The following is a 13,974-nucleotide window of genomic DNA, read 5'->3' on the forward strand; positions in this document are numbered from 1 at the left end:
AATATAAGATAATCACTAATGAACCAATAGGGAATTCAGGAGAAACCTCTTTGCCCACAGAATGGTTAGAATGTGGAACTCGCTACCACAAAGAGTAGTTGAGGCAAATACCAGAGATACATAAGAAATAGAAACAGCAGTAGGCCATTCAGCCCCTTGAGCCTGCTCTGCCATTCAATAAGATCAGGGCTGATCTTCTACCTCAACTCCATTTTCCTGCACTATCCCAATATCCCTTGATTCCCTTAATATTCAAAAATCTATTGATCTCTGACTTGAATATATTCAACAACTGAGCAACCACAGCCCTCTTGGGTAGGGAATTCCAAAGATTCACCACCCTCCGAGTGAAGAAATTTCTCCTCATTTCAGTCTGAAATGGCCGACTCCATTTTCTGAGACTGTGACCCCTGGTTACAGATTCCTCAGCCAGAGGAAACATCTTCCCTGCATCGACCCTGTCAAGCCCTGTAAGAATTTTATATGTTTCAATGAGATCACCTCTCATTCTTCTGGATAAAGGAGAACCTGTGGATGTGGTGAATTTGGACTTCCAGAAAGCATTTGACAAGGCTACTGCACAAGGTAAAAGTTCACGGGGTTGGGGGTAATATATTAGCATGGATAGAGGATTGGCTAACTAACAGAAAACAGAGAGTAGGGATAAATGGTTCATTTTCGAGTTGGCAATCAGTAACCAGTGGGGTGCCTCAGGGATCAGTGCTGGGACCACAACTATTTACTGTTGTGTATCTGTAAAGCATGCACTCCCATGTTCCGCCACCAGGGAGCTCATCTCCTGAAGTCCCAAGGGATCCCAGCATCCCTTGAGAGCACTGTATATAAGCCGGCCCCTAAGGCCTGTTCCTCACTCTGGAGTGTCTTATTAAAGACAGAGGTCACTGTTCTTTAACCTCCCTGTGTGCAGCCTCATCTGTGTTAGGAACACAATATTTACAATCTATATTAACGACTTGGAGGAAGGGACCGAGTGTAACGTAGCCAAGTTTGCCAAAGATGGGAGGAAAAGCAATGTGTGAGGAGAACACAAAAAATCTGCAAAAGGATATAGACAGGCTAAGTGAGTGGGCAAAGATTTGGCAGATGGAGTATAACGTTGGAAAGTGTGAGGTCATGCTCTTTGGCAGAAAAAAAATAAAAGAACCAGTTATTATTTAAATGGAGAAAGATTGCAAAGTGCTGCAGTACAGTGGGACCTGGGGGTACTTGTGCATGAAACACAAAAGGTTACTTTGCAGGTATAGCAAGTGATCAGGACTGCCAATGGAATCTTAGCCTTTATTGCAAAGGGGATGGAGTATAAAAGCAGGGAAGACTTGCTATAGTTGTACAGGTTATTGGTGAGGCCACACCTGGAATACTGCATGCAGTTTTGGTTTCCATATTTACGAAAGGATATACTTGCTCTGGAGGCAGTTCAGAGAAGGTTCACTCTGCCCAATCCTATTATTCTTTTCTAAGTGCCCTGTTACCATGTCCTTAATAATAGAATCTCGCATTTTCCCCACTACTGACGTCAGGCTAACTGTTCTGTAGTTCCCCGTTTTTTCTCTCCCCCCTTTCTTAAATCGCAGGGTTACATTTGCTACCTTCCAATGCGCAGGAACTATTCTAGAATCTATGGAATTTTGAAAGATTACAACCAATGCATCTACTATATAGCCATCTCTTTCAAAACCATAGGATGTAGGCCATCAGGTTATGGGGATTGTTGTGGAATATTTCAAAATACTCGACACAAGTCTGACATCAAGAGTTCAAACAGTCTTTAATCGCATTCAAGGGGAGACAACTTGATTTCTGTCCTTAGCTAAGTCTCTCCAAATTGATACATAAATGTACAGATATTTGTACTCATAAATGACACATTGTACAATGTCCCTGCCTACTTTCTAGATTACATCATTAGTCTTAATTCCTGTTTACTACTTTAGTTTCGATAACAATTAGACAATAGGTGGTTGCAGTCAGCATTATATAACACTTAAACAGCCACTTTATAAACAGTTGTGGTCAGCAGTTAGGCTGACCTATGACACACACTGTTGCAACTGATTTATTACAGGCAGTTGTGGGTCAGCAGATTTAGCTAAATCACATTTCACTTTATCTTGTTTAGCCTTGTCTATTATTTTACTGCTGTTGTCCAAGATATCCTTGGTTTTCCTGCCACACAAGCTTTCAGGATTTATCAGCTTTCAATCCCATTAATTTCTCCAGTACTATTTTTTTCCTAATACTAATTTCTTTCAGTTCCTCACTCTCGCTAGATCCTTGGTTCTCCACTATTTCCGAGAGGTTTTTTAAGTCTTTTTTCATGAAGACAGATACAAAGTATTTGTTTAATTTCTCTGCCATTTCCTTTTACCGTGTGTTTTTATGTCTCTCGCTAGTTTCCTCTCATTCTATTTTCCCTTTCTTTATCAATTTCTTGGTCCTCCTTTGTTGAATTCTAAAATCCCTCAATCCTCACACTGCTCTTTTTGGTAACATTATCATTCTCTTCCTTTGATCTAATACTATCTTTAACTTCTCTTGTTAGCCACAGTTGGACCACTTTTCCTGTGGGGTTTTTGTACCTTAAAGAAATGTATGTTTGTTGTAAATTATGTATTAATTCTTTAAATGCTAGCCATTGCTTGTCTACCATCATACATTTTAATGTAGCTTCCCAATCTACCTTAGCCAACTCGCCCTTCATACCTACGTAGTTTGCTTTGTTTAGATTTAAGATCCTAGTTTCGGATTGAACTAAATCACTTTCAAACATAATATAAAATTCTATCAAATTATGGGCACTCTTTCAAAAAGGCCCCTTTACTACAAGGTTATTAATTAACCTTTTCGGGTTAAATGGGGTCGTCCTTTTAGAACTGAGATGAGGAGGCAATTCTTCTCTCAGATGGTCGTAAATCTGTGGAATTCTCTGACCCAGAGAGCTGTAGAGGCTGGGTCATTGACTATATTTAAGGTGGAGATAGACAGATTTTTGAGCGATAAGGGAGTGAAGGGCTATGGGGAATGGGCAGGGAAGTGGAGCTGAGCTCAGAATCAGATCAGCCATGATCTTATTAAATGGCAGAGCAGGCTCGAGGGGCCAGATGGCCTACTCCTGCTCATATTTCTTATGTTCTTATGTTCTTTCTGATTGCACAAAACTATATCTAAAATAGCCTGTTCCTAGTTGCTCCCTCAACATATTGATCTAGAAAACCATCTTGTATACATCCCATGAATTTTTCCTCCACACTATTACTGCAAATCTGGTTTACCCAGTCTATATGTAGATTAAATTCCCTCATGACTACTGTATTAACCTAACACCTCTAATTTCCTGATTTATACTCTGCCCTATATTACCACTACTGTTTGGGGACCTATAAACAACTCCTACCATTGTTTTCTGCCCCTTGCTGTTTCTTAGCTCCATCCAAATTGATTCTACTTCTTGATTTTTGGAGCTAAGATCCTTTCTCTCTACTGTCTTTATCCCATCCTTTATTATCGGGGCTGTCCCTTCTCCTTTTCCATTTTGCCTATCTCTTCTAAAAGTTAAGTATCCTGGAATATTTAGTTCCCAACCTTGGTCATTTTGCAATCACGTCTCCACAATGGCTATTAGATCAAACCTATTCATTTCTATCTGCGCTATTAATTCATCTATTTTGTTGTGAATGCTTCGCACATTCAGATATAGTGCCTTTAGCTTTGACTTTTTTCTATTTTTCCCTGATGTCACCTTAGTCACTGATGCACTATTTCTTTGTTACTCTCTCTCGCCCTTCCTGACTCACTCTGCTTATTTTTACCCAAAACTCTGCTCTACTCCAGAGCCTTAACATTTCTCTTGCTGCTTTTAAATTTACTCTTTCCTGAATCTTCCCATCCCTGCCACCACCACCCCCTCCCCCCCACCCCTACCCCCAACCCACCTTCATTAGTTTAAAGCCCTTAAATATGTTCAAAGCGAATTAGAGTAAACACATGAGGGAGAAAGAATAGAAGAATAAGAATATGTTGATGGATGAAGAACGGTGGAAGAATGTTTGGCTGGAGCATAAACACTGGCATGGACCTGTTGGGCCAAATGGCCTGTTTCTGTGCTGTAAATACTATGTAAAAGAAAGAAAAGAAAGATTTGCATTTATATAACCTCTTTCACAACCACCGGACGTCTCAAAGTGCTTCACAGCCAATGAAGTACTTTTGAAGTGTAGTCACAGTTGTAATGTAGGAAACGCGGCAGTCAATTTGCACACAGTAAGTTGCCGCAAACAGCAATAAGATAATGACCAATTAATCTGTTTTTGTTATGTTGCTTCGGGATAAATATTGGCCAGGATATCGGGGATAACTCCCCTGCTCTTTGAAATAGTGCGATGGGATCTTTTGCATCCACCTGAGAGAGCAGACAGAGCCTTGGTTTAACGTCTCATCTGAAAGACAGCACCTCCAACAGTGCAGAACTCCCTTAGTATTGCACTGGAGTGTCAGCCTAGATTTTTGTGCTCAAGTCTCTGGAGGGAGCCTTGAACCCACAACTTCCTGACTTAGAGGCAAGAGTGCTACCCACATTTTAAAAAAATTAATATTTATTGAACAGTAAGAACATTTACATCGTAATCATTCCATTGTATCATACAAATCCATTCCGCCGCTCTGCACAGCCGTTCCTCCAACACATATTAAAACCTGAAGTTTAATTTGTCTCCTGCAACATATATTAATCTATTGTACTTTACAAATTGATCATAAAATATTATTTTTAAATTCTTTTCTGAATAAAACATCCACAGAGCCTTATAATGATCTTTTAGTTTATATTTAAAATACTGTTTTATGTTTATTCACCTCCCCTTAAAAAAACAGAGCATTCCCTTCTTGCACAATCACAGATCTAGCCAAATTGAATATTAAATTAATTGCCGCTCCGCTAGACTCGGGCAGACTCTCCTGCAATTTCCATCTCAAAATTGAGTCACATGGGATTCCCATTCTTTCTCTTCCGTCCTCACCCAGCAAGAAAATTTCACACAACTCTCAAACATAGTACATAAAATGCTTTAACTGCAGACATAACACCAGTAAATAGGACAGAGTCGCATCCCGCGTCCCACACACTGGGCAAGTTGCCACCCAATCTTACATGAGACTATCATGGTAAAAATCTGGTTATGAGCCAATTTGAAAGCCAATTCAATCCACTCTGGACATTTTAAGTTCGCCCACACTCTCTTCCAAATCCTGTTGATGTCCAGCTGTGGGTATATACTCTGCCAAAACTCCTGACCAGCAGGTGTCTTGAATTTTCCTTCTCAAAATACCCCATAGAAATCTCGAGTATTATATTTGTCAAATTGGACCAACTTCTCCCCTTTCTGCAGCAGAAAGCTTGGAAAAGTGGGAGGCATTGTACCTCCTTTGGAGATTTGCATATTTATTTCTTCCATCCAATCCTGTGGCATTACCCTCGCAATCTTCTCATACATGATCATAATTGCTTTTCCATGCACCTCCTGGTCCTCCTCCTAAACCATGGGGTTAAATTTTTGTGCAGATTGGCCAAAGATTTCTGGCGTGGGTGGTAAAAATGGGTTTTCAGATCGCCGGCTTGTCGCCCATTCTCAAAGCCCCTAGTCTCCATTTTTGAAATTAGGCATTACCACGAGCGATATGAAATGGGCGGACAGATAGATTTTTAACCAATAAGGGAATTAAGGGTTACGGGGAGAGGGCGGGTAAGTGGAGCTGAGTCCACGGCCAGATCAGCCATGATCTTATTGAATGGCGGAGCAGGCTCGAGGGGCTAGATGGCCTACTCCTGTTCCTAATTCTTATGTTCTTATGTTCTTATTAAATCTCCCTGACCTTCTGCCGTAAAGTGTCGCCGTCCTTAGCAACGGCATGGCAACGCTCGTTTCCCGTGATTCAGGAGGTCAGGGGTCATCATTACATGTACAGAAGAGGAGACAGAGAGAAAGGGAGCAGAGAGGGACTGAAAGCGTGTGTGATGTGTGCTTGTTTGGCTGTTGTGGGAGGCACGAGGGAGATTCCCCAGCAGCAAAAAGTTTACTAAACACCAAGAACATAGTTTGCAGTGAGTTTTTGTCCAACAAATAATATATAACATGGAAGGGATGGAGGAGGCCCTGAAGCTGGTAGCCAGGAACACTGGTGGCAGAGGGATCCCAGTGGTCCCAGAGCGTGGCACTCCCAAGGTGCCGCACCCCCATTGCCAATGACACGAGAGCCAGGAGCAACATCTTGCTTCTGGCATGGAGCACATTCTCACCTCGGGACCGTCCTCTCCCGTATCCATCTAAGCAGCGGTTCAGCCATCATCACCCCGCCACACCAATGAAGCATCGCTCGAGGAGCTCCTCGGCCAGGCGGCTTGGAGTCAGAAGGGGAAGGGGTAGAGGTGGGGAGGAGAAGCGGGGGGGTGGGGGTGCGGGAGAAGGGTTGGGGGTTGGTTTTTACAGATATACTTATGATTTCACACAAATGTTCGGCTTAAATGTTTTTCATTTAACAAAACCTTGTTGCGCATTGGCTCAGATAGCTGCACCGTTACACGGTAGTGATTCCTTAACATCAAAGGGTATAATTACACTTAACTTCAATCAACTTAAACTTTAACTTTAACTGTCACTAAGGTGATGCCCACCATTGATGAATGACCTGCACACCCAGCAGTGTGTCAGCCTTGTAAATACTTGTAAATGAGAGGGGATCTCATAGAAACATATACAATTCTGGCGGGATTTGGACAGGTTAGATGCAGGAAGAATGTTCCCAATGTTGGGGAAGTCCAGAACCACAGGTCTCAGTCTAAGGATAAGGGGTAAGCCATTTAGGACCGACATGAGGAGAAACTTATTCACTCAGAGAATTGCGAACCTGTGGAATTCTCGACCACAGAAAGTTGTTGAGGCCAGTTCGTCAGATATATTCAAAAGGGAGTTAGATGTGGCCCTTACGGCTAAAGGGATCAAGGGGTATGTAGAGAAAACAGGAATGGGGTACTGAAGTTGCACGATCAGCCATGATCATATTGAAAGGTGGTGCAGGCTCGAAGGGCTGAATGGCCTACTCCTACACCTATTTTCTATGTTTCTTTGTTTCTATACCACCAACGTTCTTTCAGGCAAAGCGCTCATTTATGAGCTCATGACGTAAAAGTCTTGCAGCTATCATGCCACGATGGGCCCTTTCATGCGGTCTACAGGGGGTCGGTGCATGGCTTCAGCGTCAGCCTGATTGTCTGGGCTGATGTCAGCGTCCACCTCCTCATCCTCCTCTTCCTCTCTCTCCTGAGGTGGACCGTCACACCCTTCTGGCAATTCTTGTCCCCTCCTAATAACCAAGTTGTGCAGCATGGAGCACACCACCACAAATTGAGCTACCTGCTCAGGGTGGTATTGGAGCTCGCCTCCTGAGTGGTCCAGGCATCTAAAGCGCTGCTTAAGCGCTCCAATGTTTTTCTCCACAATATTGCGAGGGGCTCTGTGGCTCTCGTTGTATCGCCTCTCGGCTTTGGTGTAGGTGTCACGCAGGGGGGTCATCAGCCAGGTGACGAGGCTATATCCTTTGTCACCAAGCATTGACCTTGTGGCTGATTGTTAAACAAGTCAGATACAGTGCTCTCACACAGGATGTGAGCATCATGGATGCTGCCCAGAAATTTAGCATTCACTCCCATAATAATTTGCTGGTGGTCGACAACAAGTTGTACATTCAGGGAGTGGAATCCCTTGCGGCTCCTGAAAACCTCTGCATCCTGAAAAGGTGCCCACATTGTGATGTGCGTACAGTCTATTGCTCCTGCACCTTGGGGAAGTTAGCAATTCTGTAGAATCCTAAACCCCTCTCAGTCTGAGCCTCCCTGGTCATAGGGAAACTGATAAAGTCCATCCTGCATGTGTACAGGGCTTCAGTGACCTGTCTAATGCAGCAATGTGTGGCATGCTGAGACAGATCGCAAATGTCGCCAGTTGAGACCTGAAAAGAACCCGACGCGTAGAACGACAGTGCCGTGGTGACTTTGATCTCGTCGGACAGTGCAGTACTGATGGTGCTGGCTGGCTGCAGATCTCCCCTTATGAGTTTGCATAACTCACTGATAACCTCTTTGCGGAGGCGCAGTCTCCGAAGGCAGGTATTATTGGACAAGTTGAGATAAGACTGCTTCTCCCTGTATTTGCGGGGGATGTAACGTCTGGTCCTCCTCATCAGTCTGGCACGTCTTGCATTGGGCACATACCTTCTGCCATCTCGAGTCTGCAGCATGTAATTGATCATCAAGAGAAGGTGAGAAAGAACAGGCCCCATTCCAATAGCTATCTGTTTTCCACCGATTGGTCACAAAGAATGAATGTCCCGACAAAGATACCTATTAAATTCAATCGTTCACAGTATGATAAAGATGTTTGTTCAGATGTTCACATCACCTCCAAAGACATCCAGAGTACATCCGAACTCCCCTGAGGTTGAAACAGAGCAGCCTTTTAAATGATGCAACATGTGATTTAGAACATGGCGTCCATACCGCTGTGAGTAGTTCCGGTTAGTTCCACTTTTTCCTGGCAGTTTTTTGGGCGAGCGATATTGTGGGTGAGATGTGTGCGACGTGGTGAAAGTGATGCTGGGCGATCTCTTGGGCGTTAGTTTCGGCAAATGTGATCTTTACGACAAAATAAAGTAGACAGTCGGTATTATTGAATTTCGGCGTTAATTACGTGCGGAAAGTAACCCTGGGCGATATTATGGGCGTTGGTTTCGCCCATTCTGATGGTTCCGCCCAAAAAAAGTGGGCGGGCGGTATTATTTGTTCCCGGTGTTACACACATGGGGAAAGTAACGCTCGGCGATAAGTATCCGAAAAATGGGTATCAGTTTCTATTTTGTGGCTAAGTGGGCGATATCGGGGTGTTATACGTCATTTCAGCGTTAAAATGGACGTTAAGTGGGCGTTATGCATGCAAAAAAAGTGGAAAATCTAGCCCCATGTCCCTCACTACCGCTTCTGGCAACCAATCTGGAATTACCTCATATAATATATCTTTCACATATACAATACCAGCTTTTATAAAAGCTTCATTAAATAATACCTCTCCTTCAATGTTGATCCACCTGTTCAAAAATAAGGACTGTACTAAAAATTCCTCAGCACCTTTGGGAATAAACTGCACACTTTTTGAAAATTGGGCCCTAGAACCCCCTTATAAAACCTAGGAAGAGGTTTAATCAATTTCAAAAACATATGGGGGGGGGGGAAATTGTGGTCGGAGGCTTCCTTCATACGAACGCCTCCGACCCGAAAAAAATCTACGAAAGTACCTGGTGGTCCCGGAGGAACATAGGATTCCGGTCAGAAGCCTAGATTTGCTGCGCAACACAGGGGGTGATGTCTTTCACGTATGTACATGCTGGAGACACATGGGCCACCAATCACTATGCAGTATTCTCATTGATAAAAATGGGAACTCCGTTTGTACGAGTTCCCATTATTATCAATGAGAAAAACCCCTTAAACTCCGAAACACAGCATAATAAATAAATAAAACACCTCATATGTTTAAAATTAATAAAATTTAAATGTAATTAAATGTTTTTGGGGAATTTTTTTGACGTGTTTTAATGGGTTAAAAATAAACTTACCTTAATGGACAGGGTTTTTAATATAAAAATTAGTGTTTAAATTTAATTTTTATATGTTTTAAAAGTAATACGCCCAATCTCTCCCGCGTGAATGTCCTTCTTCCTGGGATGCGGAGGATCTGTATGGAGGAATCATGACAGATCGGAAAAGCTGGTTCTCGACCCATGCACATCGCGCCCCAAAAACTGGCTTTTGCGAGGCCTCGCTGGGTCCTTGCCCACTTCGTACGGACCCAGGCGAGGCCAGAATTTTCGACCCATTGTTGCATTCCATGTAATATATTCCTTGTCCTCCTATCCCATTTAATTTTTAAAAATGCTGTAAACAGCTCTTCCAAAAACTTATATTTAACTTCTGAAGAAATCTCTTTACCCATTTAATTCTAACAGCTTTTTTCTTCAAATCAATATTTGGGAAGTTGAGCCCTCCCTGATTTCGCTGTCCAATGATGGTATTGTAAACAACCAAGGCTGGTTTCCCTTCCCATAAAAACCTCACACAAGCCTCTCAGCTGGACTTTTCTGCACACTCAGGAATATCCCTCCACCATCAATAAGTACCATAGTTTAGACAACAGGCGAGCTGACACAACTGTCGCTCCCCGACACCTCCCGACCTGCGAGGGAACACCATTGGCAGGTCGATGATAAAAGAGCTGGAGCTAGCCTCTTAAGGGAGCAGTGCAAGCCATTCCAGGAGGGCGACAGATTCAAGGAGGATGACTGGATTGACGTCACCAAAATCCAGGTCGGCGATTGGAGCATGGACGGGACCATTGGTGGGGTCGGGACCCAGGTGCAGGAGAAGAGGCGACGAGCAGCAGAGGAGTGGTGAAAGGTCGGGCGGATGAGCGGCAAAAAATCAGGGCAGATGAGCAGCAAAAAACGGGGTGGAGGAGCGGCAAAAAATTGGTGCCCAGGAGCGGCGAGAGATCGGGGCCCAGGAACGGTGTGATCAGAGCCCAGAAGAGGCGAGAGTTCCAGGCCCAGGAAAGGCGAGAGTTTGGGGCCCAGGAGAGGCGAGAGTTTGGGGCCCAGGAGAGGCGAGCGTTCGGGGCCCAGGAGAGGAGCGAGTTTAAGGCTCAGGGGAGGAGAGAGCTTGGGGCTCAAGAGAGGAGCGGGTTTGGGGCCCACGAGAAGAGCGAGTTCGGGGCCCAGGAGAGGCGAGAGTTCGGGGCCCAGGAGAGGCGAGAGTTCGGGGCTCAGGAGAGGAGCGAGTTTAAGGCTCAGGAGAGGAGAGAGTTTGGGGCTCAAGAGAGGCGAGAGTTCAGGGCCCAGGAGAGGCGAGAGTTCAGGGCCCAGGAGAGGAGCGGGTTTAAGGCTCAGGAGAGGAGAGAGTTTGGGGCCCAGGAGAGGCGAGAGTTTGGGGCCCAGGAGAGGAGCGGGTTTAAGGCTCAGGAGAGGAGAGAGTTTGGGGCCCAGGAGAGGCGAGAGTTCAGGGCCCAGGAGAGGAGCGGGTTTAAGGCTCAGGAGAGGAGAGAGTTTGGGGCCCAGGAGAGGCGAGAGTTTGGGGCCCAGGAGAGGAGCGAGTTTAAGGCTCAGGAGATTAGAGGGTTTGGGGCTCAAGAGGGGAGAGAGTTTGGGGCCCAGGAGAGGCGAGAGTTAGAAACATAGAAACATAGAAAATAGGTGCAGGAGCAGGCCATTAGGCCCTTCTAGCCTGCACCCCCATTCAATGAGTTCATGGCTGAACATGCAACTTCAGTACCCCATTCCTGCTTTGTCACCATACCCCTTGATCCCCCTAGTAGTAAGGACTACATCTAACTCCTTTTTGAATATATTTAGTGAACTGGCCTCAACAACTTTCTGTGGTAGAGAATTCCACAGGTTCACCACTCTCTGGGTGAAGAAGTTCCTTCTCATCTCGGTCCTAAATGGCTTACCCCTTATCCTTAGACTGTGACCCCTGGTTCTGGACTTCCCCAACATTGGGAACATTCTTCCTGCATCTAACCTGTCTGAACCCATCAGAATTTTAAACGTTTCTATGAGGTCCCCTCTCATTCTTCTGAACTCCAGTGAATACAAGCCCAGTTGATCCAGTCTTTCTTGATAGGTCAGTCCTGCCATCCCAGGAATCAGTCTGGTGAACCTTCGCTGCACTCCCTCAATAGCAAGAATGTCCTTCCTCAGGTTAGGAGACCAAAACTGTACACAATAGTCCAGGTGTGGCCTCACCAAGGCCCTGTACAACTGTAGCAACACCTCCCTGCCCCTGTACTCAAATCCCCTCGCTATGAAGGCCAACATGCCATTTGCTTTCTTAACCGCCTGCTGTACCTGCATGCCAACCTTCAATGACTGATGTACCATGACACCCAGGTCTCTTTGCACCTCCCCTTTTCCTAATCTGTCACCATTCAGATAATAGTCTGTCTCTCTGTTTTTACCACCAAAGTGGATAACCTCACATTTATCCACATTATACTTCATCTGCCATGCATTTGCCCACTCACCTAACCTATCCAAGTCGCTCTGCAGCCTCATAGCATCTTCCTCGCAGCTCACACTGCCACCTAACTTAGTGTCATCCGCAAATTTGGAGATACTACATTTAATCCCCTCGTCTAAATCATTAATGTACAGTGTAAACAGCTGGGGCCCCAGCACAGAACCTTGCGGTACCCCACTAGTCACTGCCTGCCATTCTGAAAAGTACCCATTTACTCCTACTCTTTGCTTCCTGTCTTGACAACCTGTACTCAATCCATGTCAGCACACTACCCCCAATCCCATGTGCTTTAACTTTGCACATTAATCTCTTGTGTGGGACCTTGTCGAAAGCCTTCTGAAAGTCCAAATATACCACATCAACTGGTTCTCCCTAGTCCACTCTACTAGAAACATCCTCAAAAAATTCTAGAAGATTTGTCAAGCATGATTTCTCTTTCACAAATCCATGCTGACTTGGACCTATCATGTCACCTCTTTCCAAATGCGCTGCTATGACATCCTTAATAATTGATTCCATCATCTTACCCACTACCGATGTCAGGCTGACCGGTCTATAATTCCCTGTTTTCTCTCTCCCTCCTTTTTTTAAAAGTGGGGTTACATTGGCTACCCTCCACTCGATAGGAACTGATCCAGAGTCAATGGAATGTTGGAAAATGACTGTCAATGCATCCGCTATTTCCAAGGCCACCTCCTTAAGTACTCTGGGATGCAGTCCATCAGGCCCTGGGGATTTATCGGCCTTCAATCCCATTAATTTCCCCAACACAATTTCTGACTAATAAGGATTTCCCTCAGTTCCTCCTCGTTACTAGACCCTCTGACCCTTCTTATATCCGGAAGGTTGTTAATGTCCTCCTTAGTGAATACCGAACCAAAGTACTTGTTTAATTGGTCCGCCATTTCTTTGTTCCCCGTTATGACTTCCCCTGATTCTGACTGCAGGTGACCTACGTTTGTTTTTAACTAACCTTTTTCTCTTTACATATCTATAGAAACTTTTGCAATCCGTCTTAATGTTCCCTGCAAGCTTCTTCTCGTACTCCATTTTCCCTGCCCTAATCAAACCCCTTGTCCTCCTCTGCTGAGTTCTAAATTTCTCCCAGTCTCCGGGGCTCAAGAGAGGAGAGAGTTTGGGGCCCAGGAGAGGCAAGAGTTCGGGGCCCAGGAGAGGCGAGAGTTCGGGGCTCAGGAGAGGAGAGGTCGGAGTCGAGGAGCGGTGAGATCATGGCCCAGGAGTGGCAAGGTTAGAGTCGAGGAGCGGCGAGGTCGGAGCTGAGGAACAGCGAGGTTGAAGTCAAGGAGCAGTGGGATCGTGGTCCAGGAGCGGCAGCGTTGGAGTCGAGGAGCGTCGAGGTTAGAATCGAGGAGCGGCGAGGTCAGACTCGAGGAGTGGCGAAGTCGGAGTCGAGGAGCAGAAGGGTCATGGCATAGGAACGGCGAGGTCAGAGCCGAGGAGCGGCAGGGTCATGGCACAGGAGCGGCGAGGTTCGAATCGAGGAGTGGCGAGGTCGGAGCTAAGGAGCAGCGAGGTCGAAGTCAAGGAGCCCAGCAGCAAGACAGATGCCCAGGAATGGCGCAGCGTATAAGAACAATGGGGTCGGGGCCCATGGAAGGTGCAGCACGGGCCATCCCACACTATGAATCTCATAGACAGTAGGAGTATGTGTGCGCGCTAGATCCGTGCAGCAGAGCTGGTCTCCAGTCGTCTTGGTTAACCCTTGCCACTGGACCTAGACCTAGCTCTGTCAAGCCCGTGTGGTGATTGGTGTGCAACGGCCACTCCATGTTAAAAAATTCATGCACAGGCATCTTCCACCCTTCAAAATATAGTTC

Source organism: Pristiophorus japonicus, chromosome 10 (genome assembly GCF_044704955.1).
Source record: "Pristiophorus japonicus isolate sPriJap1 chromosome 10, sPriJap1.hap1, whole genome shotgun sequence".
In the NCBI taxonomy this organism is placed as follows: domain Eukaryota; kingdom Metazoa; phylum Chordata; class Chondrichthyes; family Pristiophoridae; genus Pristiophorus; species Pristiophorus japonicus.